The following is a 24,371-nucleotide window of genomic DNA, read 5'->3' as shown; positions in this document are numbered from 1 at the left end:
TGGGGAGACCAGCTCCTCCATAGAAATTCTGCTCCTGTGTTTGTGTCCAAGGAAACTTACAGAAAGGAAACACACTGGCAGGGCTCTTTCATTTCTACCTTCCTTTAGCTGGCTAAGAAGCAAAGTCTGTGGTGATTCTGGGCAGCCCATCCAAAATCTGGAACGGACAGGACACTCTTGCAGCCAGTGAATAGGCAGCAAAGAGAAAATGAAGCCACTTTTGATGTATTCAAAGACATGAGCAAAACAGAACCAAGAAAATGGATGATGGGCTCTGCAAAGGACAGCGCATAAAAGCAAACTTACTTTTAATTTTCACATTGAGTCTAGGGTTGCAGTTGTTTGACAACAGCTTTCAAATGGCACAAATGTTACAAGACCAAACCTGGCTTTTTCTACCTTACACTGTTCACTTGAATTCCTCTGGTTCCTCCGAAACCACATCTCTGAGTTTCTGCTAAGCTTTTGAGAGTTTTGAGATGAAAAAGCCAATGACTTTCTTATTCAAGTACTAGAAGGCAATATTGTATAGCTTTACAGATGCAAAATGTAGATGCAGATCAAGAAGCAGTGTACTTGGGCTCTAGTTCTGCTTATGCTGTTAACTGACTATGTTATCCTAGACTATTCCTTTCCCTTCTCTAGGCTTAAGTCTTCTCATCTGCAAAATGAACAGCATGGACAGACAGTGTGTAAGGGCTCTAAATGGCAAATATAATGAAATACTCATTATCCAAGGCTCAGTTTTACAAATGTAGCTTCTCTGTGGGTCGCCTTGGTTTCAAACTTATGGATAACAACACTTTTGATGAATGCCTTCCCTGTTAAATTAAGGCTTTGCTGCCATTTCAACATCTTCTTAACTTTGTATTCAAAACTACTCTTGGAAATCCACACGGTTAACTACCTCCCATGTTGTAAAGGAAATCTTAGAGGGCAATGATTAAGAGAACTAAAAAATGAGGGGCATATATCCAGAATTAAGTACAAAAATCAGTCATCAAATAATAGTGACATTGTGTTAAGTGGCCACCATATGTGAAGACTTTACATGGATCATTTTAACCCTTATGACAGCAACAAAAGTAATAAAGGATTAAGTTGTTGGTGAGAGCCAGACACTGTATTTGACACTCTGAAATACATGATCTCTGACATAAAATGCTGCATAGCACTTGCTACCTGCCAGGCCTTGTTTTAAGTGCTTCCTGTATATTGATTTCCTTAGTACTCACACTGACCTCATGAGGAAAAAGGCATTATTAACCTCATTCTACAGATGAGGAAACAAAGGCACAGAAAGGTTAAGTAACTTGACCAAGGACGTACAAGTTAATAGATAACAGAGCTAGGAATCAAATCTAGAAAGTCTGATCCATACAACCCTACAAGAAAGATAATGTCCTGTACCTGTAGGGATGCTTTTCAGCTGTGGATTAGCTGACAAATCAATCACAAAACCCCAATGGCCTAACACAACAATGGTTTACTTCTCACTCATGCTACATGTTGATTACAAGTTTATGAGTGTCTATGTTCCATATAGTCACTTAAGGACCCTTTATTGATGGAGGTTCCACCATGGAGATTGTTCTCTGTTACCCTAGCAGGGGTAAGACAGCACATGGAGATTGCACACTTGCTTTTTTCTACTTCAGCTCCAAAGTGTCACAGGTAATTTTCCCTCACAGCTTATTGGCCAGACCTAACCATATGGTCCCTATGGTCCTAACTACAGGAAGCTTGGAAATTAGTCTTTCATGCTTCCAGAAGGAGAGAATCAGATGGTAGTAAATACTAGTTATGTCTATGCAAACTGCATGTATCAAAACATCCAACTAAATGTTCAGCTACATATATAATGGGAAATAGCATTCTTTCAGCAAGGGAGAAGAAAATGGCTAGGATAGGTAAGTAGCAGTGTCCATCATATACCTTAATCTTAAGATGAAGAATGTGAGACTTAGAGAGGTTTAGTAATGGATTAAAAGTCATACAGTAAAAAAGTAGTAACACTCGAATTTGAACCCTGGTCTGACTCCAAAGCCTATAATCCTTTTGCTCCAGCAAACCGCCTCCCAAAGACAGGAAAAAATTGTTTTGTGATTATCCACTACACAGAATTATCCACAATGGTCCACAAAGTCTATACAAGAGAACTAGAGCTAGAGCTGGCTATTGACCACTGCTGCATCATATAAAACCAGAGATGTCAGAACACGAAGCGGTTCTTACATGACAAATCAGACCACCTATTGCCACCTTAGTACTTTTCAGATATGGAAACTGAGGCCCATGATGTGGAGTATGTTGTTCAAGAATACATGGATGATAATGAGATAGTGCTACTGTAACATTTGTATCAAGCAGGGTCTTGGCAGGAAACAGAGCACATTCAAAAGGTGTAACTGAAGGTAGAGGCATGGTTAAGGGAACCTATAAGGTATGGTGCATTGGTCCTGGATCAGTAGCAGGAAGAAACCACTACCATCTCTAGACTTGAAGTGGGAAGGAGAGTAATGGTTACCAGAACCTGGTCAAAGCTGAGGCTGTCAGAGAGGGACAACTCAACAGAAGGTGTGGCATGAAATAGTGGAACACAGCCACTGCCAAATGCGACCTGACAGAGAAGAAGCTGGAGAAGTAAACACCAACATCTGGCTTTCCTCTCAACCCTCTGATCCTTTCTCCCTCCCCCACTGATACCTCTCATTGTCAAACCTAACTAGAAGCCAGAGGACAAGGGAGCCTGGTTGATGCAGCCCATAGCAGTCAGTCTCCAGGGGCCCAGAGCAGGGTAAGGAAAGGTAGAGAGTACAGCTGGAGTGGGAAATTCAAGAGTATCCATTATAGTGACTTTCCTTTCTTTTCACTGATTCATTCATTTATTTATTTACCATACATAGTGTCAGAAAGTGCTAAACACATTTTAATTTCCATCAACATTCAAGTTTTGTCTTTAAAATTTAGTGGTGAAAGCATGTCATCTATCCAAGTATAATGCTATTTTTATTTCAAAGACCAGGGGTAGATTTTAAGGCCATGCTCAGTTTAGCATGACATAAAGAAAACTACATTTTAAAAATGCTACCATAGCTTGACTTCTGGTTAAACATGGCAGACTGATGATACATGATTATCTCTCTCCCTTCCGAAGTCTCATTAACGGAATTAAAACAATACAAATAAAAACAGTGTGTGTGTGTGTGTGTGTGTGTGTGTGTGTGTGTGTGTGTGTGAGAGAGAGAGAGAGAGAGAGAGAGAGAAGAGAAAGACAGAGAGAAAGAGGTGTAAGTCCACACAGACTAATAAAACAGGGAAGGAGACATTAGTGGACAAGAATTGTTCATAAATGTTTCGAAGACAGGAAATGATTGGAAGAATGCATATTTATTTCAGAGAGTAGAGGAAAATCAAGTTAGAACATAAGTGCCTGCAGAAAGATACGCCAATGAAAAGTGAAACAATTAGTCCCCAGTGAATCCTGGGAAGGCTTAAGGGTTTAGAAATACCAAGTACCACAGAAATTGGGATAAAACACGGGAAAACAGGAATTAAAACTCTGTATATGGAGCAGCAGGCTCCCATATATACTTTTCAGCATGCAGCTACCCAGGTTAACTATTTTATCCTCCCCCTTTGCCCCCAGGAAACAAGAGAGTTCCACTCTTCAATATGAATAGACAGCCAAGGATCACAAAACATTTGAAGAACTCATCCAACACGAGAAAAGTCAAAACAAACAAACAGAGAAAACAGAGATGATATAATAACAGAAGAAAACTTAAAACTATAATTAAAATCCTCAGAGATAAGAGAAAAATTTATATCCATAAGCATAAACAGGATACTACAAAAAGGAAGCGACAGAAAACAAAGGAATTTAAGGACACTGAAAATATGATAATCAAACTGCAAAAAAGTAAAAGGATTAAAATAAGAAAATCTCCCAAAAAGAAGAACATAAAGACCAAGAGAGGAAAAGATAAGAAAAGTAGAGGAACAATATGGGAGGTCTAATACCCAAATAATTGAAATTTCAGAGAGAAAAAACGAAGGGGAGAAAATTATCGAAGTCATAACATAAGAAAAATAAGGACATAAATTTCCACATTTAAAGCTCCTAAGGAAGGATCAGTAAAATGAATGCATAAAGATCTATACCAAGTCACACTCAAAATATGTCTGAATTGTAAGGGCTATAAAAAAGAACCTAAAAGGCTTCAGAGCAAGGGAAAAAACAACGCTTATACAGAAGACTCTTATACCAGGACTAGATTGGCATCAGCCTTTTAAATAACACCACGAAAACGAGGAGACAATAGAACAATGCCTTCAAAATTCTGTGAAAAACCAATTCATAATTTTATATGCAACACAGCTATTTATTTCCATTGGCAAAAAAGTATAATTTTACCTGTGGAAGGATTATTTTTATTTTCCATGCTTATTGACATCAAGCTTGGCCATAAGACTTGATTTTCCAATGACATGTGAACACAAGTGATGTGTACCACTTCTGAGCAGCAGCTTTGAGAGTCAACACTGATTCAGTCAGTGCTATTTTTCCTCTGCCTTGAGAACTGCTTCTCCTAGAGAGGGGCTGCTCCCTCAACCTAGGTGCCAGAGTAAAAAAGACCTAGCTAGAACTACTGCTAACCCATGAAAGACATAGGATACCAGTAAGAAAGAAATCTTGTATAAGCCATTGGGATTTTGGAATCATTTGCAACTATGGTATAACCTACTAAAACGCTGACTAATACAATTCCTCATACACCTTTACTTAGGAAGCTATTAAAGCACGTGCTCCAGCAAAACAAGTAAGCAAATAATTTTTAAAAAGGAGACAGAAGACCCAAAAACTAGGGTCCTAATATAGGAAACTAGCAAAGGGAGGGTGATTCCTGTACAGCAGGCCTAGAGAGCCAAGACTGAAGTGGGAGGCTGGAAGACTCCAGGAAAAAATAAAATCGGTAGGTTATCTGATATATTTCAGTATTCAAAAAATAACACTGAGGACTACTTGATAAATCTGATGAATGTTGTACAGAAAATAAGCAATAAATAAAAAGAAAACTAAGCAAATAAGAAATTAGGCAATTATTGACTCTGGGGAAAATAAAATATTATTCAAAAAAGGAAATGAAAGCATAATGCATTGCTTGGCTTGGCACTGGACATAAATGCAAAGCTATAATAACAAACACTGAATACCAATTTTGAAAAAATTCATGATTTGCTTATGTCGGAGTAATGGGGGAAGAAAATGGAGGGGCTGTATGGTCGTCATTAGGGCTGTTCACAAATATTCCAGAGCATCTCTTCCCAGGCACATGATAGGGTTGTACTTCCAGGCCTCTTTTCAGATTAAGTATAGTCATGTGGCTTGCTTTGACCAATAAAATGTGAATAAAACTAATTTATATCATACCTGGGAAGAAGTTTTGAGAGGCAGCAGGAAATTACCTCTTTATTTGCCCATTTCGTAGATCACAGGATCAGGTGTTGAGATGGAGCCTCCATCAGCCCATGTCCGTCCTTCAGTGACCAACATGAGCCGGAGGCCCCCTGCCCACTTACGTTGAATGTGTAGCATGAACAAGAAATAAACTTCTGTTCTGTAAAGCCCCTGGTAACTAGGAATGTCTTGTTATGCAGCACAGACCAGCCATGCCTAACTGATAGGGACTATGAGACAGCCAGCCTCTCATCTATCATCACAGGAAGTAAACACATAATATCTAAAATAAAGAATCAAGTAATGGCAGCATAAGCATATTATATAAAATATGAAGGTAAGTACCAAAAACAAGAGGAGCAGGATTGGGAGGAAGCCGTACTGGACTGATTGGTTTTGTTGATGTTATTATAAGCCTGAGTACAAAAATTATTCATATTATTGCATTGATAAAAATAACTTTAAACCCATATATATATATGCACATTTTACTGGAGATCCAGTATAAGGAATAAGATATTGGTAGCAGCAAGGTTGTAGTATGAATTTCCTCACCAATGCTCAGGATTCCTAATGGAGAAAACAGGGTCTAGCCTTCACCGTTTTTAACAGAGGAACTCAATGATCTCTTGGCCCTTAAGACAGGTTCCTTTAGATTAAACATTAACTCTAGATACTTTGTAGAACTTTATCCTCAAGGATCATCATTCCCTAAACAACAATGCTAAAAACAGCAGAAATGGATAAATCAAGACAGTTTTTATACTAAGTAATTAGGGATACTTTAGAAACAGTTTGTGAGAAGGACTCGGAGATTGTATTATTTTTAAAAATCACACTGAATCCAAGAAAACACACATTTCTCCAAGGGCCAAGCAGAAAAAAAAGAGTTATGTCATAATAGAACACCTGCCCAAGTAGACCCTGGTACCTCCATCAAGAGATTTTTCTTCCTTAGAGAGTTTCTCTATTCATGTTTGGAAGGATTTATGCTATACTATTTTTTTTTTTTAAGACAGAGTTTCACTCTTGTTGCCCAGGCTGGAGTGCAATGGCATGATCTCAGCTCACTGCAGCCTCCGCCTCCCGGGTTCAAGCGATTCTCCTGTCTCAGCCTCCCAAGTAGCTGGGATTACAGGCGCCTGCCACCACACCCAGCTGATTTTTTGTATTTTTAGTAGAGACGTGGTTTCACCATGTTGGCCAGGCTGGTCTTGAACTCCTGACCTCAGGTAATCCGCCCCCCCCCCCGGCCTCCCAAAGTGCTGGGATTACAGGTTTGAGCCACAGCGCCTGGCCCTGCTGTACTTTTTTAAAGGAGCAATACCTTTCACACCCCAATAGCAAAAGAGGAAGAGCAGTCTATGAAAGACCCATGCATCTCACAGCAAAGCAACATAGATATGAAGCAACATAGATACGAAGCAATATGAATGACAGCCCATGGTGAAGGTGAAACAACATCAGGAAAGAGGACCTCTGGCAAAATCTATGTTTCCATGTGGACTGCCACATCAATCCAACCATGTTCCCTGTTAAAATCATGGTGTGCATTTGGAAGATGGTGGGTCGGGGACAAGGATAGTGCTTGTGGCTATGGGCCAGAGGGTAATGATACATGTGCCTGGATAAGGGTGCACTGTAACCAATAGCTCCTATCATCCCCAATGTGTTCCAAAATGGTCTGACCTCTGGCTGCTCTTATAAGCCTAGTAAGCACTTGACTATGGCTGCTTGTGAATTGAAATCATATAAATAAGCCAAATGAGTCCTTTATATCCGAATCAGATGTGAGGTAGCCATGCTTACTTTTAAATATGAATGGCTGTGTGTTCTGGGACATCACAATATTTCAAGGCAATAATGAAATCAAACTATAAATTTCTGGCTGGGGAGCAGCAAAACTATCCAGCTCTTCTATCCCTCCTTCCCAAGCCTTCCTCAAAAAATCAAATCTTCTCTCTCTTCCCTAAGCTAAATATACATCACATACATTTCAGACTGATGCAAAGCTCTGGCCACCAGCCATGCTGGATGCTCTAACCTCTGACACACACTGTCCCTAAGGCTAAGGATCACTATTTCAGCTTCAATAACTTTTTCTTCTACCTCCTGCTACTCTACAAAAAAAGTTCTAAGAATGTAGACAAAATCATTACCTTGGACCCAACACCTTGAGTTCAAGGGATACCAACATAATCTTCTAAAAGCTAAAAGTCTCAACTCTTCAAAATCTGACCTGAATCTACCTTTCCATCTTGTCTCTAGTCATTTTCTGCCAATATCCATATTACTACATAAGTGATTCCCTGAACAAACCATGTATTTATCTGTTCTCAATTTCTGTTCATGCCAGTGCCCTGACCTGAAATTTTCTATCCAGATTGTTAGGTATTAGAGATAGCTGTTGATGTCTCTCTCTCTCTCTTACTAGACTGTGAGACAATCTGCGAACAGGGGCTGTGCCTTTCTCATCTGTACATCCCCAGCATCCAGCTCAGCACCAAGCCCATAGGAAAAATATGTGCTAAATAAATCTTAAAAGGCACCACAAACCGTTTGCTGATTTCTTATATTAACATATCTACCAACTAAAACATACCACTCCCTGCAATGCTTCAAATGGCCGAAAGGCCTACATACCCCATATATGAGCTCAAGAACAACAACAACAAAAAGGCAAAGAACTAAACTGAGATGATCATAGATTCCATTTTCAAAAACAAAAACAAAACAAGACCCAAAGAAACTTCATTTCTGCAAATAAAAGCCCATGGAAGACTTCTAACTCTGAAACAAAAGTGCAACGTATGGTTCTGGGCCCTCCATGTGTTCTGAGCCTGGAACAAATGACTTTGCTCTAGATAGGATTCTGTTTGTCAACTGGGCATTGAGAAATTAGAAATGTGGCAGGAGAAAATAGCCAACTGTTCTTTATTAATGGGTCTGTGAAGATTATGTTGAAATGAACACAGAATAAGAAGAAATGAAATATACCTTAATCCATCAACACAAAAGGGGAAAGGGGAAAGCGGGAAAGCCCCACTGAAGGATGGTCCAGGTACCAACTAAAAGATCAAATACCAGCATTCACTTCACCTACAGGGCATTAATGCTATAATACCCCTGTACCCTCGTGAACTGGTTTAAGGGCTTAAGCCTAATAGATGTCATCAAGAATTTTAAAATTAGGTATAATGTGGATAATCTATAAATGATAAAGAATGGGTTATTGTACAGACCAAATACCACTCTACCATAAAGGTCATCCAGAAGTCTGCTGACATGTACCTTTAGGCACCATTTTTATCCAAAGCCTGAAAGTCTGAAGGAAAAAAATGGCATCTCCAATCCTATATAGAAAGCAGAGGGAGGTAGGGGTAGAAAAACAAGTGTAAGAGGGAGGGACAGGGGGTTGACAGCAGTCAATAATGATTTATGTAATTGGACTTGACTGGCCTACCCAAAGACCTTGAAGTAAACATAGCCACCAGCTGACAGAAGCAGTAGCAATTCAAGTCCATTTGCCAGAAGGGCAAGGGCAAATCTTATGGAGAAAGGAGTATCACTTTGGAGCTCTGTAAAGCAACCTGGGCACAGTGGATATTAAGAAAACAAAAAAGGAGAAAACCATTTTTAAGAGATACATGAAAGCACCTTTTTAGTTATCACAATACCCTGTGATGAAGATGGAAGGTATGTGGAAAACAATCAATAACCTTCCCTAATAGCTTTTTGGGAAAATGGCGGTAATACTTTTGTTGGTTCTCCTCAGCCATGTACTGAGGACATATGGCATCTCCGAATTCCTCCCAATGACAATTTGCCCTGAAGGTTCTCTCATACTGAACTACTGAGGAGAGAGAAAAAAAATTTCAAAAAACTAAAGCAGCCAATTTTTGCTGAAAAATCTGGACAGTTAGCTGTTTGGTATCTGATAGCATTTTATTTCATAGGAGACTAGTGAATTCCCTTGTGGCTTCTTTGGTTAATACTTCCTGAAGAGGAGAGGCAGGAATTTCAGGTTCAACTCAAAGTGAACAGTGAGATGTCCATAGCTCCCTATGTATGTGTAACTAGGCTACGGGATAAAATAGGCTATTTTCCATTCTTTGCAACAGAACTTTTATAGCAATGGTTGGGATTTCCAAGACTTCAATGTAAGAAGAGCAGAAAAAGAAGAATGAGCACAGATCAAGAAGAGTCAGAACTTGGAGAGCCCCAGAGGTGTCCCTAAGAGGGCTGACTGGCTATCCAAGTTACAAAGATGAAAAAATCATGATAAATGCAAGCTGAACAATCTGGCTAGAAAAGACCTTGCACAGTGGCAATACTAATCTTGGAAATACGGTGCTGCCACCTTGCACCTTGCATACGGTGGCAGCATCGTATTTCTAAGATGTTTTATTTGAATTGAATGTTAGTTGGCAGTTTGGTGGAGAAAGAGTCCAACAACCTAGGGAAAAACTTAACAATGGCTAGGCTGGATGCCAGAGCCCCACCTAAGCAGGACAGCCACCAGTTCAGTCCTGGAACACATCCTGGTTTCACCCACACCATCGTGTAAAAAGAAAAAGCTGCAGATTAGTGAGTCTCCATGGGCCCCAGGGGTTCTTCTGGGGGCACTTAACACTTAAGGTATCAGACTAATCTAGAATTAGAATTAATTACCTACTATGTGTAGGTACTTCTACTATCCTGTCAAGCTTAGTTACCTACCAATGCTTCAGGTACTGGGAGACACTGAGTTTGCCAGCTGCTGGCCTTTAGTGTCTACTCCTGATTGGGGCTGGGACGGCCAGAGTCTGACAATCGGGTGACAGGACTGGAATGCAGGGTCTATCTTACCATCGTACTCTGCCAAGAATCATCAATCCACTGGTGCAGGAATCCAGTGCCATATAAGGAAATGGAATTCAGCCTTTGGTTCAGTGACCCAGGGTACTAGCTCATATTGTATCAATACCTAAATGATAGCAGTTGATAGAAATCTAGCATTAACATTTCAGTGTCAGTGGCCTCATAGAGAGCTTCAACATATGTACCAGATGGATTCACTCTCTTAGATTTAGTTCCCTTCTCTCAGAAAACTCCTGCAACACCAAAGGAATAATTACTGCTCAGTGAAATGCTGCAGAGCTCTAGCCAAAAAATAGTCACATCAGTTTAAACCAGCAGATATGAATTTTTGGAAGAGAAAAGAAGCCTCTTTCCAGAGGCAATTATTTGCCTCTTCAGAAATATTTGCCAATATAAAATCTCCATCCCAAATCTGTGGAACTCAAAAATGAGAATCACAGCAGTGTATCTGCATGGAAGAGGCTGGAAGGTGTCAGGAAGAGGGGCAGATATGGCTTTGCACAGAACCTTGTATGTTGCTGTGACCCGAAAGCTGCAGTGCTAAGGAGAGGACAACCTAAATCTAAAACTCAAGTGCAGGTGAAGACACACTCACAAAGGAAAGACAACAAATGGCAGAATGATCATCATTTCTTCATGCACGGACTTGACAGGTTGCAAAGCACTTTTCCATCCATTATCTCACTGGAGCCACCCAACATCTCTGCAAGGTAGGCAGGACAAGGACTGTTAGACCCATTTTACAGAGGAAGAGGTGGGGTGTGGGAGCTGGGATAGCAATCTGTTGATCTTCATTTCAGACTTGCCTCCGTCCCACAACCATGGCATCATACAGGTGGTGCTGGACACAAAATGGCATATTTTGCCCCTCCAACAGCCACGCCATCCCAACCACACCAGATGCTGCTCTCAATTCTTTAAGAAAAGTGGCCTGTTTCTTAGGTTTGAAGGAAGTTGTTCAAAGCCCTCCACAGTCACATCCACCTGTCTCCTATGGAGGCTAGTAGCTAATCTAATCAAATTGTTATTAGGCACTACAGGAGGCACCTTCGCTGTACACCTTCTACAGATAAGTCAATGAATATGTCTCTAGCAACCAAAGACTTTGCTTATAACAGTTTACACTGATTCCCTCTTAAAGCAGTCATGGTCCCACCACCGTAACTTCCCCATACTCCAAAGAGCCATCAAGACCCTGGCGGCTGGCCAGGAGCTATGAAGGAGCTGCCTACCTTGCAGAGATGTTGGGTGGTTCTAGTGAGATAATGGATGGAAAAGTGCTTTGCAACCTGTCAAGTCCGTGCATGAAGAAATGATGATCATTCTGCCATTTGTTGTCTTTCCTTTGTGAGTGTGTCTTCACCTGCACTTGAGTTTTAGATTTAGGTTGTCCTCTCCTTAGCACTGCAGCTTTCAGGTCACAGCAACATACAAGGTTCTGTGCAAAGCTATGAATTCAAGGAGCTATGAATTACTTTTTCAATCTCCATCCCCTTGAACATTTAGGACATCTTTCAATAGTATCACTCTTAGATTGGGACAACCAGATCCTGCCCTAGGCCCCATGGTTGGCAGGGCCTTACTCTGGCCCTGCTGCAGCCACGCTCCTCACAGGGCAAGGGGTATAGAGGGCAAGGGGCCTTGCCAACCCCAAGTCTATGCTTCCCTCTTAGAGGCTATCCTCGGGATACTCATGACCTTGAAATCCTCTGCCTATGTCTATTTGTCTCAGGCCTGCCTTTGCAGCCTGTGTGATCCTCTTTCCTAGTTCTGTCTTCCTAAGGATAGACTAAACCCTAGGCCTGAAGGGTGACTGAGGGGTGGCACAGGGCAGCTGTTGCCCCTCCACTCAGTGGTGATGGAACTTGAACACGTGGGCTATGGCAGTGTTTCTCAAACTTTAATGTGCATGTGAATTACCTAGTATCTTATTAAAATCCAGATTCTGGTTCAGCAGGCCTAGAGTAGGGCCTGAGAGTCCATAGTTCTAATAAGCTCTCAGGTAATGCTGATGCTGCAGACTGGGGTCCACACTTTGAGAAGCAAGGCTCCTCAAATATAATGTGTTGAAGTCCTCTTAGGGGAAGGAACAGAGCGAGAATGTTGAAGAGAAGTGGGACTTTGCAGCGAGTCTGTATTTTACACCCTTGCCCCAGGCCCCCAAAGTTAGGAGTGGCCTTACCTTTCATCATGCCAAGGAGAAGTATCAAAAGTATGCTGTCCCTGGGCAACAAAGAAAGTCAAGTGGGAGACACCATTTGTCCAATTTGTCCCTGCTTCATAGCCTATATATCCCTCCCACGATCACCCCCCATGCCAGAAACTGGAACACTACCTTCTGAGACCCTTCACAATGACACGTCATCAATGTTCAACACAAGTGCCCCCTTCCACAGACATTTACATGGTGTTTTACTACTCCACTACAATGTCTGGCTCTTAGAAAGAATACATTCCACCTTGCCTGTTGGTAGTCAGCATCAGACACTGAACAATAACACTTCCTACCAAGCAATCATTCATATGCCCTGGCCTGAGAAGGAGGGTTGGGACCCTTTATGTAGACCTGACCCACCCATACTACCACATAGCCAAGAATCCATAAAACCCCAGTCTTAGGCACTGGTCCACTAACTAGTCACAGACAATCTATATTCAAATTACCAAACCCACATGAGCAAGCCTGGATTTTTCCCTGTCTTTTATTATTGTAAAGAGAAAGGTGAAAATAAAAATAAACACAAAACCACAAAAATATTGTTTAATTGGAATATTCAACTTGGGGAGCAAACCAGCTAATGTATTCCTGAGGTGCAGTCATTTTTAAAACTTTTACAACATAGAATCACCTATTTAAATGCAATGGTAGTGTAAGTCCATATAAAACAGATACAAACACAGCTGTCTGGCTGAAACAGGGGTTGCCAGCCCAGGGCCCTATTCACTTGACACCTCAATGAGTGATATATATGAGACCCCAAGGCAACTTCAAGAAAGCCCTGGTGCTCCAAGGTGCCCCATTTGAAAATCACCACTGAAGCATATGTCACTTTATTATGTCCTGGATTTTTTCCTGTCTTTTATTATTGTAAAGAGAAGGATAAAAATTAAAATAAACACAAAACCACAAAAGTATGGTTTACTTAGAATATTCAACTTGGGGAGCAAACCAGCTAATGTGTTCCTTTCTTTCTAATCACACTGATTAGCACTCAGGCTTAAGAGGAGCAAAAAATGATCAGATGAAGGAAGTCATGCCACAGTCATCTGGGGGGGTGGGTCACAGAGCTGCCAAATGTTTTAACAATGCATCTAAATGAAGCCTCATGATCACTCGAGTAATACAGAGAACTGGGTCTGAGTCCTACTTCCGCAGCTAACTCGCCCTGTGATGTTAAAGCCCTTCCCTTCTCTCAGCCTCAGACATAGGATTCAGACTGATTTGCCCAGCCAGCCCTGACGCTCTGGGATTTTATGGTATTTCAGAATTCCATATTTAAGTGAAGATTCATGATCACATCCATCAGATAGATGCTAGAGGAAAATAAAGGAAACCTTTATGTTGTTCCTGCTGGCATGGTTCCGTGCTTTCGTTCAGAAGCTTACAGCATTTTAATAACTTATTCCATTGGATTCATAGCAGAAAAACAAAAAGGAAATTAATCTTGAAGAAATCATATGTCTCTGCAATCTTTGAATATCTCTTAGTAAGGTTCCAGCTACTTCTGCACATTGGCAGCCCTTACTGACTTCTGGATCCAGAAAGAGAGAGAGAACAGCATTTGCCTGTTTGGAAGGAGGGAGGTGGTCTTTAGGGAATAAGATTAGGGAGGCAGGGAGGAGGAAGAAGCATTTGCAGCAGTCTAGATAGCGATAAGATAATGAGGACCTGAACCAAGGCCACGTCAATGGAGGTAGAAAGAAAAGGACAGATGCAAGAGACATTCCGGAGAACTGACAGGACTGTGTGCTGATTGATGTTCCAGAGGAGGGAGGGGGAGATGGCATACATGATGGTGACACTATCCAAGTTATGACTGGGGAGAAAAAAGAAATTTGAGAGGCAAGAAGACAGATTATAGGTTGGAATGTTGACTGTGAGATGTCTGCGGTCATTGGGAAGAAATGTCCAGCAAGCCTTTCGTTATACTGGTATAAAGTCACACAGGCCTAGGCAGCTCAAATGTAACCACAAGATTAACTTGGAAGTCCTCAGCATATAGAGCCCCTGTCTCCTTATAATTACACCACATTGCCTCATTTATTCATTAAAGTACTTAAAGTCCCTTCCAAAAAATGTTTACAGTCCCTACTTACTTTGCTAGGCAAGAGGATACATGGGTTAATATTTGAGGTGGTGGATATGTTAATTAGCTTGATTTGATCATTCCACATTGTCTTCATAAATCATAACATCATTCTGTATCCCATAAATATATGTAATTATAACAATTTGTTAATTTACAATTAAAAATTAAAAATTTCAAAAATAATAAAATATAGGCAAGGTCTCTGTCCTTGTATAGCTTACATTCTAGCTGGGGAGACAAGTTTTTTTAAAAAAAATACAAGTATAATTTTAAATTGTGATAAATACTATGGAGAAGACAAATGGGTATAGTGATCAAGAATACTAGGGGGAAAAAGACAGACTTACCTGAAAAGGCCTTTAAACCAAGGTTTGAAGGGCATTCCTAGACAACGGAACAGACTACATGAAGACCTAGAGGCAGGAAGAATTTAGTCACAAGGCTGGGAGACCCATTACTTTGGTCTCTGTGCTATGCTTAGAATATTTGCTGCTGCTGTTACTGATACTTAAATGATAGTGGCTGGGCGCAGCGGCTCACACCTGTAATCCCAGCACTTTGGAAGGCTGAGGTGGGCGGATCACAAGGTCAGGGGTTCAAGACCAGTCTGGCCAACATGGTGAAACCCTGTCTCTACTAAAAATACAAAAATTAGCTGGGCATGGTGGCACGTGCCTGTAATCCCAGCTACTCGGGAGGCTGAAGCAGGAGAATTGCTTGAACCAGGACCTGGGAGGCAGAGGTTGCAGTGAGCTGAGATCGTGCCACTGCACTCCAGCCTGGGCTACAGAAAGAGACTCCGTCTCAAAAAAAAAAAAAAAAAAAAGATAATAATGAAGTACTACAATAAGAATAAGGCATGATCATAAAATTATACCAAAGCCAAAGCACTTAATGCCTATGAAATGGTGTTTAACAGTTTTATGTCGTCACTGATGGGGCCAGATACAGATGGTTACATTAGTTGGATGTAATATTAACTTAGGCAAAACTTTAAATAAAATTGCTACAGAGATCTGCATTCCATTACCAATAGCTCTGATTGCCTAAATCGCACTAGCATATTGAAGCCACACTCTGGGCAAAGTCACCATTCTGTAGAGTTTCTGTCAAACACTGTTATTGAGGAAGCAATACTTAAAATAACATTCCTTTTAATGATTAGAGTTGGCACAAACTGCAGGACAGAAAAAAATTCTATATAGCCATTGGGGAAAGGATAAGTAGGTTGTGTTTTGCAATTCCTTCCCGGTGAGTTTACAATTATTCCACAGCATGACAGCTAAAATGCCTAAGAAATCACTTACCTGAATCTCAATAATAATTAGTCCCCTATTCTTTGTATGTTCACCATGAGTTCTGTTGACCTCACCACATGGAAAGATTAAGTTTACCCATTTACAGTTCTAAGTATTTATTCCTTACAGGCAAACAAAAATATGCTGGAGGTTTAACAATCTCTGGCCAACTGTGTGTATTTTAACTAGGATGTTTAAGATGCATCGGTTGAATAATTAATATATAAATCTTAGCCAGCTGGGTGAGGAAAATGAAACAAGCTTTATTTGTTATAGATTTAGCTATATTAAAGTCTTTCTGCTTTTAAGATGAAATCTGTGTCAAAAAAAAAAAAAAAGTCAAAATACAGAAATACTCCTGTTCGTAGTGTAATTAAAAAGGAAATTAACAAATTGTGTTACTTTGTTGTACTCGTAATTTGACTGAAGACTGTGGTGTTGCAGTATTACCATTTGGGTGTGGGAAAGCATGCAAATGAATCCACCAGCACTTATCAACTCTTCACTTATTTCCGCATTTGTTAAACTATTCAGAAATGTGTGGCCTGCCTATAGTAAGCTATAATTAGGGCTATTTCTAATAATTAAGGGTTATTTTTAAAATTAAAATTTTAAAGTCCACTGGTAGCCCTTACATCTTTTGTCTCACACTGGCAGGACCAACAGGGTGGCCAGTTCAGAAGAAGCAAGAAGAAGCACTTAATTTTACTGCAGCCCTCAGCAAATGAGACGTGTGATTTTGGCAAAGGAGTAAGGTCATCCAGCTTGCTGGTGGTATGTGCGTCACTAGGGGGTCTATCAGCCCCATCAGAGTCCCTGGAACACAGTGAACCTCTGGTTTAGTACTGGTATGTAAGATATTGCATCTCAGAGGTCAAGGAGCACAACTGTTCAATCCTATTCAATTTGCTTCCTGCCATTTCCACAAACGCTAAAAAGCTGACTGTCTTCAACACTCCTGACTCTAACAAACAAGCTGGGGAAAGGATTTTACTATTTATAGTTTAGTTTTGACTCTCAGGGTTTTCATAGGTTTAACTCAAATGTAGTGCTTAGGGTGTATTTACTTTTCTCAAGTCAAAAAAGCCAAATGCCAAAGCCACAGAATTCTTTTCTATGCTTTAGAACTCACAACTGATAGATGAACTATACATCTGTGCCTCCTTGACCCTCATTGTATATATGGGGAAACTGAGACACCAAACATTTAGATAACTCCCCTAATGCTTCATGGCCAATTAGTGGCAAAGCACTAGCTAAAACCCAAGCCTCTTGCCCTCTCTCCCACAAACCTCCATGGAGAGCTCTTCCCAGCACACCATATCATCCCCACCAAAAGTGAGACATAAAATGTCTGGGCAGTGGGTTGTATAGGGTAATTTACTGGTACAAAGAAAGATCCACAGGGTTGTCAGTGAACAGACACTCAGGCTTTTAAGGAATGGCCTACTTACTGAGCTGCTCAGCCTCCCCATGGGGTCAGACCAAAGTTTAACAATGTGTTGCATTAAGAAAGATAATGAGGGGCCCCCCACAAGGTCGGACACCATGGCTCAACCAGGGTTTGGCTGGCTTAGACTTGTTCCTTACAACTGTTACCTCTAACCCTGACCCAACTGCCTATGATCTGGCTCAAGACCAAGACTCTTTGGCTCCTCCCTTGGTTCATTTTTAGATTCTCACTCTTTCTTCCTCCCTCCCAGCTTCCATCCCTCCATAATTCCTCTGTTCTTGAATCTTCTACCCCACCCTGCCCCCTCATCCCAGGATTCAAAGTCTAGGACACCACAGCTGGAGTACTCTCTCCCTTGGTGCACTTGCAGATGAGAACCAGAAGTGTAGAATGAGGTAGGGAAGGCAAGAGTATTTAAACGTCTTTCCTTTTTAAAAACATCAACTAGAAGGTTCTATCAATTTTTTTCCACAGGAAGGAATTGCAAAACACAACCTCCTTATCCTTTCCCCAACGGCAACCTTTGTCATAGCCATAGTACAATGAAAAAATAATCAAAAGCTGACCAGGGCTTTGCAAAGATCTTGAAGGGCCTATGGAAGCATCAGGAAGATGAAATTTGATTCTACCATAATTAAGACTGAATGTACTTTCCTAAATTCTTGACTTTTCAAAATTGTTCACCTCTATATGGTTCGCAGCAACTTATCCCTAGTAGAATATTTTCTAGGAATAAAATTACTATTATTTGGGGCTATTGTTTTTGTGATGTTTTTCAAAGAGCCAGGAAGTCACCTCAACAATCATAAAGATAATTCCTCATTAAATGGCATGGGTAGAGATCTTTCATTTAGCAAAATAAGCTTTCTGTAGGGAAAGTTACCAAGAAAATTAGAACTTGTTTAGCAAATGTGTGTCACATTAGTGATTGGCAATAAAATAAACACAGAAAAGTATAATTCAATTCATGCCATTTCTAAATTTGTGATAACTCAATCATGGCTGGCATATTTTACCTTTCCTCTATCTATCAAAGAAAGAGCAACAACAGGTTTCTGAGTAAATTAAGAGTATAAACATGAGCTCTTAGGGAACGTTTAACCCAGTTCAGAGAACAACTCTTTCCAAGATCTCTAACATTCATTTGCATATAAATAATTAGTGTGCTGATGTCAAATGATCTGCACCTACTCAGTGGAGCATACTCATTCAAGACCTCTACTTGGCAATATTTTATTAGCTTTTTGTAATATCATTTCTGCTTGAAAATAAGAAAAAAATATTCTTTTAAAGAGATCTCATTAAAGAACATTAAGAAAATGTCTGTCCATAAATGCCTCATGCAGTAATACATGAGGTAGTTTGCCCCATTATTCAGGGTATATAAACCAAGTCTCCACTTAGGATCCAAAATGCCCAGTACCTTAAGAGACTCAAAGGGAAAGACCATGCACTCGTATTGCTTTTACAATTTAAAAAAAATCTACTGAGTGTAGAAAACTTCAGAAAACAGGTAAATAAGTGTTTTGGTAACTCAAACTCTATCTCAGCCTGAAAGGTAACTCAGAGGTCATGCAGGACGACCCAATCCCTGGCAACAAAACCCTCAGCATATGCCCAGAAACCTGGCTTCTGCTTAAGGACATCCAGAGCCTCAGAGCTTCCCATCTCCCAAAGCTCTTCCCATCATTCAACAGTCAAAGTATTAGTCTTTCCTCATATTGGGCCAAATCTGTCTCCCTGTAATTCCTACATATTGGTCCAAGTTTCTAGGGGAAAACACAAAACAAACAACAACAACAACAAAACGATGTTTCTATGGTTCTTTACACAGCACTTTCCACATACACGTTCTCATTGGACTATCTTAATAATCGTGTGAAGCAGTTATTCCTACTACCCTTGTTTCCTAGATGAAGACCTGGAGGCTAAGAGAGGCTCAGGAACTACTGAGTGTTGCAGCGTGGTGAAGTGCCAGAAGCAGGGCTTGAACTCAGGTTTTCTAACTCCACTTTTGACGGCATTTTCAGTATCCCTTGTTGCCTCAAACATTAAAAAGAGAGAGAGAGAAACAAGCTGCTTCTGCTTCCCCAGGGGTACAGCCCTTGAAGTTGAAAGGGGGTAGAATTATTGAAGATGCACTCTCTACACATTCTCTCTGAGAGATGGGGTCTTACTATTCACTTGGGTTTAAACTGCCCAGACAGAGCAGCCTAGACACATCCTGAGTTCCAGAACAAAATAGCTACTCTCCCCTCTGGAAGTCCCACAGCACCTCAAATTCAGCAGGTTCCAAGCTGAATGTATCCAATTTTTTGTACATTCTATCTCCACTGTTCATTCCTGAACTTGGTCAAAAAACCACCATCTACTCAGACAGCCAGGCCAGAAACCTGGAGAATTACCTTAGACACTTTTCTCTCCCTCGCCAACCTGCCCCACAACATCCTAAGAGTTTCACCATTTTGCATCTGCCTCTTCCTCTCTGTCCTCACTGCTACTGCCTTATTCAGTTCACCGTATCTTAGATGAATTCAGTGACTTTCAAAATGGTCTCTAGGTGTCTAGCAGCATCCCTTTCAAATCTACCTGCCTCCATATAGACTGTTACCAGAGTGATCCAACATGGCAGGCTATGTTACTCACTGCCTCCACACGTGACTCTCAAATCTAGCTAATTAAGAAAATGCCTAAGTTCCCCAGATGATGTTAATAATTCAGCAATGTGTAGGAACTAATGGTGTACAAAGCAAAGTCTACGTCCTCAATGATCTGAATCTTGCCTATCTCTAAGTCATCATTTCTGCCATTTTCCCCTTGCCAAGAATACTCCAGCAATCCTAAAAACGTACCATACCGGTTTGCACCTCTGTGCCCCGACTGGGGCTGATCTCTCAGCCTAGACTGTTATCTCTACCCTTGACCAATCTCCATTGAACCTTCAAAACTTAACTGAGGTGTCACTTCTTCAGGCAGTCTTTCGCAACATCATCAGACTGGATTAGGTGCCCCTCCTGCATGACTCCATACCATCACACAAAGTTCTCTATCATGACACTTAGCATATTGTATTGAAATTATTTGCTCATATGTCTGACAAGCCTATAAGCTCTCAAAACCAAGGAACATGCTTATTCATCACTGATAAGTACCTGTCACTCAGTAGGCGCTAAGTAAATGTTCACCTGAAATGGATCTAATTTCAAGTGTAGGCTCCATACGTGGCTAACTGTAGAGTTGAATTTTAGGAAACTCAATTCAGCCGCTTAGACCTCAGTTCACCAAACTGTAAAACAGACACAACAAATCCCCATGTTTGGCCAGGTGTGGTGGCTCATGCCTGTAATCCCAGCACTTTGAGAGGCTGAGACAGGATGACTTCTTGAGGCCAGGAGTTCAAGACATGAGGCCAGGAGTTCAAGACATGCCTGGGCAACCCTGTCTCAAAAAAACAAAAAAAAGAAAAGGCTAGGCATTAGTGATGGTGCATGCCTTTAGTCCTAGCTATTTGGGAGGCTGAAGCATTAGGATCACTTGAGCCCAGAAGTTCAAGGCTGCAGTGAGCTATGACTGCACCACTGCACTCCTGCCTGAACAAGAGTGAGACCCTGTCTTTCTACAAAGCAAAATAAAACAAAACAAAAACCTCCATGTTCATTCATACACCAAACATGTGATTACTAAGGGACAGGCACTGGCTTCTGTGAGGATTTAATAAATTGAATAATGTATGTGAGAGTTTTTGTAAACTGTCACATAGTATTACAAAGGTATTTCTGCAATTTTAGCTTCTGCTTAGGGTCTCAGCCATAAATAATTTCATTCCCTAAAGTCAAAGTCAACTAAGCTTTAGTCTCCATTAGGCTCACCAAGGTATCAGAGGGGGAAAGCCATGTGAACAAATATGAACCTAAAACAGTAAATCCTTCAAGATGGATCCCAAGTGGCTAACTGGGCCTAAATTTAAAATACAGCCAGGCAGCCATTTGCTGACTAGAGGTCACACACATACTCTGAGTTTCCCCAAAACTCCCACCTCTCTTTAACTTTGGGACTTTCAGAGCTCACCTATACCAACCAATTAGGGCTTAGCTGTATTTACCAATCAGAACTCAGCTGCATCACCCAACTAGAACTAAGACCATTTCAATCCTTCATTTGCATAAATAAACCTGATTAGGAACTCAGGCAGAAACTTTTGCTATAAAACCCAAACACTCTCTTTGTTCTCTGAAATGTACCTTTCTTTTATACAAAAGGCTGTGTCTCCTGAGTTTGCAAACTGCTCACTGGAATAAGGTATCTTTCCTCCGAATTCCTTTTCAGAAAACATCTTTTTCACAGCCACTCAACTCAACAGGAACTACACTGGCCTAAACGAGAGTGGAAGTACACTCTGGGAAAGCATAAGACAGTAAAAAGCCACTTTGGCAGAGGCAGTGCTAATTTCCTAAGGACATAGGCTTCACAAGTAAGCACTACTGAGGAAAGGTCACTGAGCTCCAATCCTTCTCCTCACTGACATCTGCCCTAACTTGTACTCAGATTTCCAAAGTAAAGGGTGTGGATCCTGGTGGAGCAGGCAAAACTGAGCTAAAAAGCTGATTTCCAGAGACTCATCCAGGTCTTCCTGGAGCCTGTCTGCTCAGGTGATTACTGAGACCCCTGAGATTATCCTGGGGAGGTCAATCCCAGGGGCACTTTTAAAGTTTAGTCCCACAGAGCTGAGGGGAGCCAAATTGATTAGTTTGCCCTAAGGAATTTGAGCCCCGAGCCCTGCACTGTTCTTTACTCAAAAACACTGCCATCCCTCAGTGCTTGTATCCTGTAGGCCTAGATGGGACCATAAAACTTCCCAAAGTCCTTGGACTAAAGGTTATTGGGCCTGTTTGAGGCTCTCACCCTCTACCATAGAGTTGCTCATCCTCTTGGGCTAAGTTCTAGTCTGAAGATTGCTTCTCAGAATCCCAAGCTCTGCAGGCTTCTATCAATAACACCATGAGACATCATTCCCAGGCCACTAAAGGAATCTGATCTCTCATTGCTCCAAAAGTGACTACTAAAGCAGGAGAACTCATTGCTCCAAAAGTGACTACTAAAGCAGGAGAACTATCAGAAGTTATATGCCAGGAGCCAAGCAAGGAAGGGCTGGAAGCATTTCCTTTACATACAGAGCTCCCAGAAAGTATGTAAATTCACATTCACTGAAGCCGGTTCTTATCGACCATCCCTTCTGGATTCCAGCCATGTGATCATGTCTACCTCCAAGAAATCTCAAATGGTGGTTCACTAAGTAAACAAGGCAGGAAGAAGTGTCTGAGCAGAGGGAACACATTAAAAGACAGAAGAATATTTCTGGAGTGACAAGAGACAAAGCTGAAGAAGTAGGCAGGGAGCAGTACAATATGACAGGCTAAGGAGCTTAAACTATATTCTTTAGAAAAGTAAGTAGCCACCAGGGAGACTGTAAATATTGTTGTACTTGTTCTTATTTTGATTTGTTCTTTGCAGTGAAATGGCATGACTAAATTTTCAATTTAGAAATTCACTTTGTCAGTAGACTGCATGAAGGGGGTTGGGGGGCATGGTAAGAGACTAGACAGAAAGGCAAGATTGAAAATCACTGAAATAGTCTAAATGAGAGATGATAAAAGCCTGGACAAAGCAGCAGCATGGGGATAAAGACAGAAGATCAAAGAGAGTTTTAGAATAGTACTGACTTGGTGAATATTTGGCTTTAGGGGAGAGGGAGAAAGGAGGAATGATGGTCAGATGTATGTCCTGAGAACCCCAGATGGATGGTCTTGCCATTGACTGGAAATATGAGCGGAGGAACAAGTTTGGGGGCAGCTAATGTGGGGAGAGTTAAGTTTGGACATGTATACAATTGCACATCTGTTCTACAAATGTCCATCTATCCAGTTGGACATCTGTCCCACAGACAGTTTGATATATATGTCTGAAGTTCTCAGAATATTCCAAGCCTAGAAATATTTATTTGGGAGTTATGTGTGTAAGTGATAGTTCATATCTTAAGATTACATACAAATAGCCAAGAAGGAAAGTATACATCGATTTGTAAAAGGCTGTGGACGGTTGGACACAGTGGCTTGTGTCTGTAATCCTAGCACTCTGGAAGGCCAAGGCAGGTGGATCGTTTGAGCTCAGGAGTTCAGAAGCTCAAGACAAGAATAGGCAACATGGTGAAACCCTTTAGCTGGGCATCGTGGTGTGCACCTATGGTACTGGCTACTCAGGAGGCTGAGGTGGGCATCGTGGTGTGCACCTATGGTACTGGCTACTCAGGAAGCTGAGGTGGGCATCGTGGTGTGCACCTATGGTACTGGCTACTCAGGAGGCTGAGGTGGGAGGATCACTTGAGCCCAGGAGGCGGAGGTTGCAGTGAACTGAGATCATGCAGATAGGTAATTTAAGGGGCAGATAAGAATAACCTGAAATAAAATGATCAAAGACAGGAGAACCAGAAGAGTAAGGGATCAAAAAAGTCAGAAGAGGACAGAGATGAGGAAGGAGAGGATACAAAGTAAAGAGAAAACATATGCAAAATATTATGAAAGTAATGTGGAACTTGGCAACAAATTGACTCTTTCCTATTTCATTTCTCTTACATTTAAATATGATGCCAAATTGAAAGTCTGGATGATTAGAAGAATAGTCATATGATTAACAGAAATAGGGAACACAGAGGAAGAATAAATTGATTGGGAGGAAAGACAATGAATTTCAGTTGTGATACACTGATTCTGCAATTAGGGCAATAATGGCTAAGAAACAGATGGGAAACTGCGACAATCTTAGGAGAAAGGTCAGAGTTGGAAGTAAACATTGGAAATCATCTGCACAAAGGTTTTAGTGAAATCCATGAAATTCCCATGGAAAAGAATATCAAAAGTGAAGAGACAAAGAAGATATACAAGTGGCCAATAAGCACATGAAAATATGTTCAATATCATGGGTCATTAGGGAAA

The 24,371-nt window shown here is 41.0% G+C and overlaps 1 protein-coding gene across 10 annotated transcripts in view; it reads right to left on the bottom strand.

Annotated features, from left to right (window-relative positions):
* LOC701020 (uncharacterized) overlaps positions 1-24,371 on the bottom strand; it is an 87,110-nt gene that overhangs the window by 33,177 nt on the left and 29,562 nt on the right. For 4 of the 10 annotated variants that reach the window (XR_013412634.1, XR_013412635.1, XR_013412636.1 and 1 more), the window contains 2 exons: positions 12,504-12,544; positions 11,554-11,769 (listed from right to left, as the gene is read on the bottom strand). The exons of 5 other annotated variants lie outside the window; for them this stretch is intronic. The gene's annotated coding sequence lies outside the window, so the exon portion shown is untranslated. Of the gene's footprint in view, positions 1-11,553; positions 11,770-12,503; positions 12,545-14,978; positions 15,045-24,371 lie in introns of all 10 variants that reach the window. One more of the 10 variants, XM_077988058.1, reaches the window with a different exon arrangement.

Source organism: Macaca mulatta, chromosome X (assembly GCF_049350105.2).
Source record: "Macaca mulatta isolate MMU2019108-1 chromosome X, T2T-MMU8v2.0, whole genome shotgun sequence".
Lineage (NCBI taxonomy): Eukaryota > Metazoa > Chordata > Mammalia > Primates > Cercopithecidae > Macaca > Macaca mulatta.
This window is presented reverse-complemented; position numbering and strand designations above follow the sequence as displayed.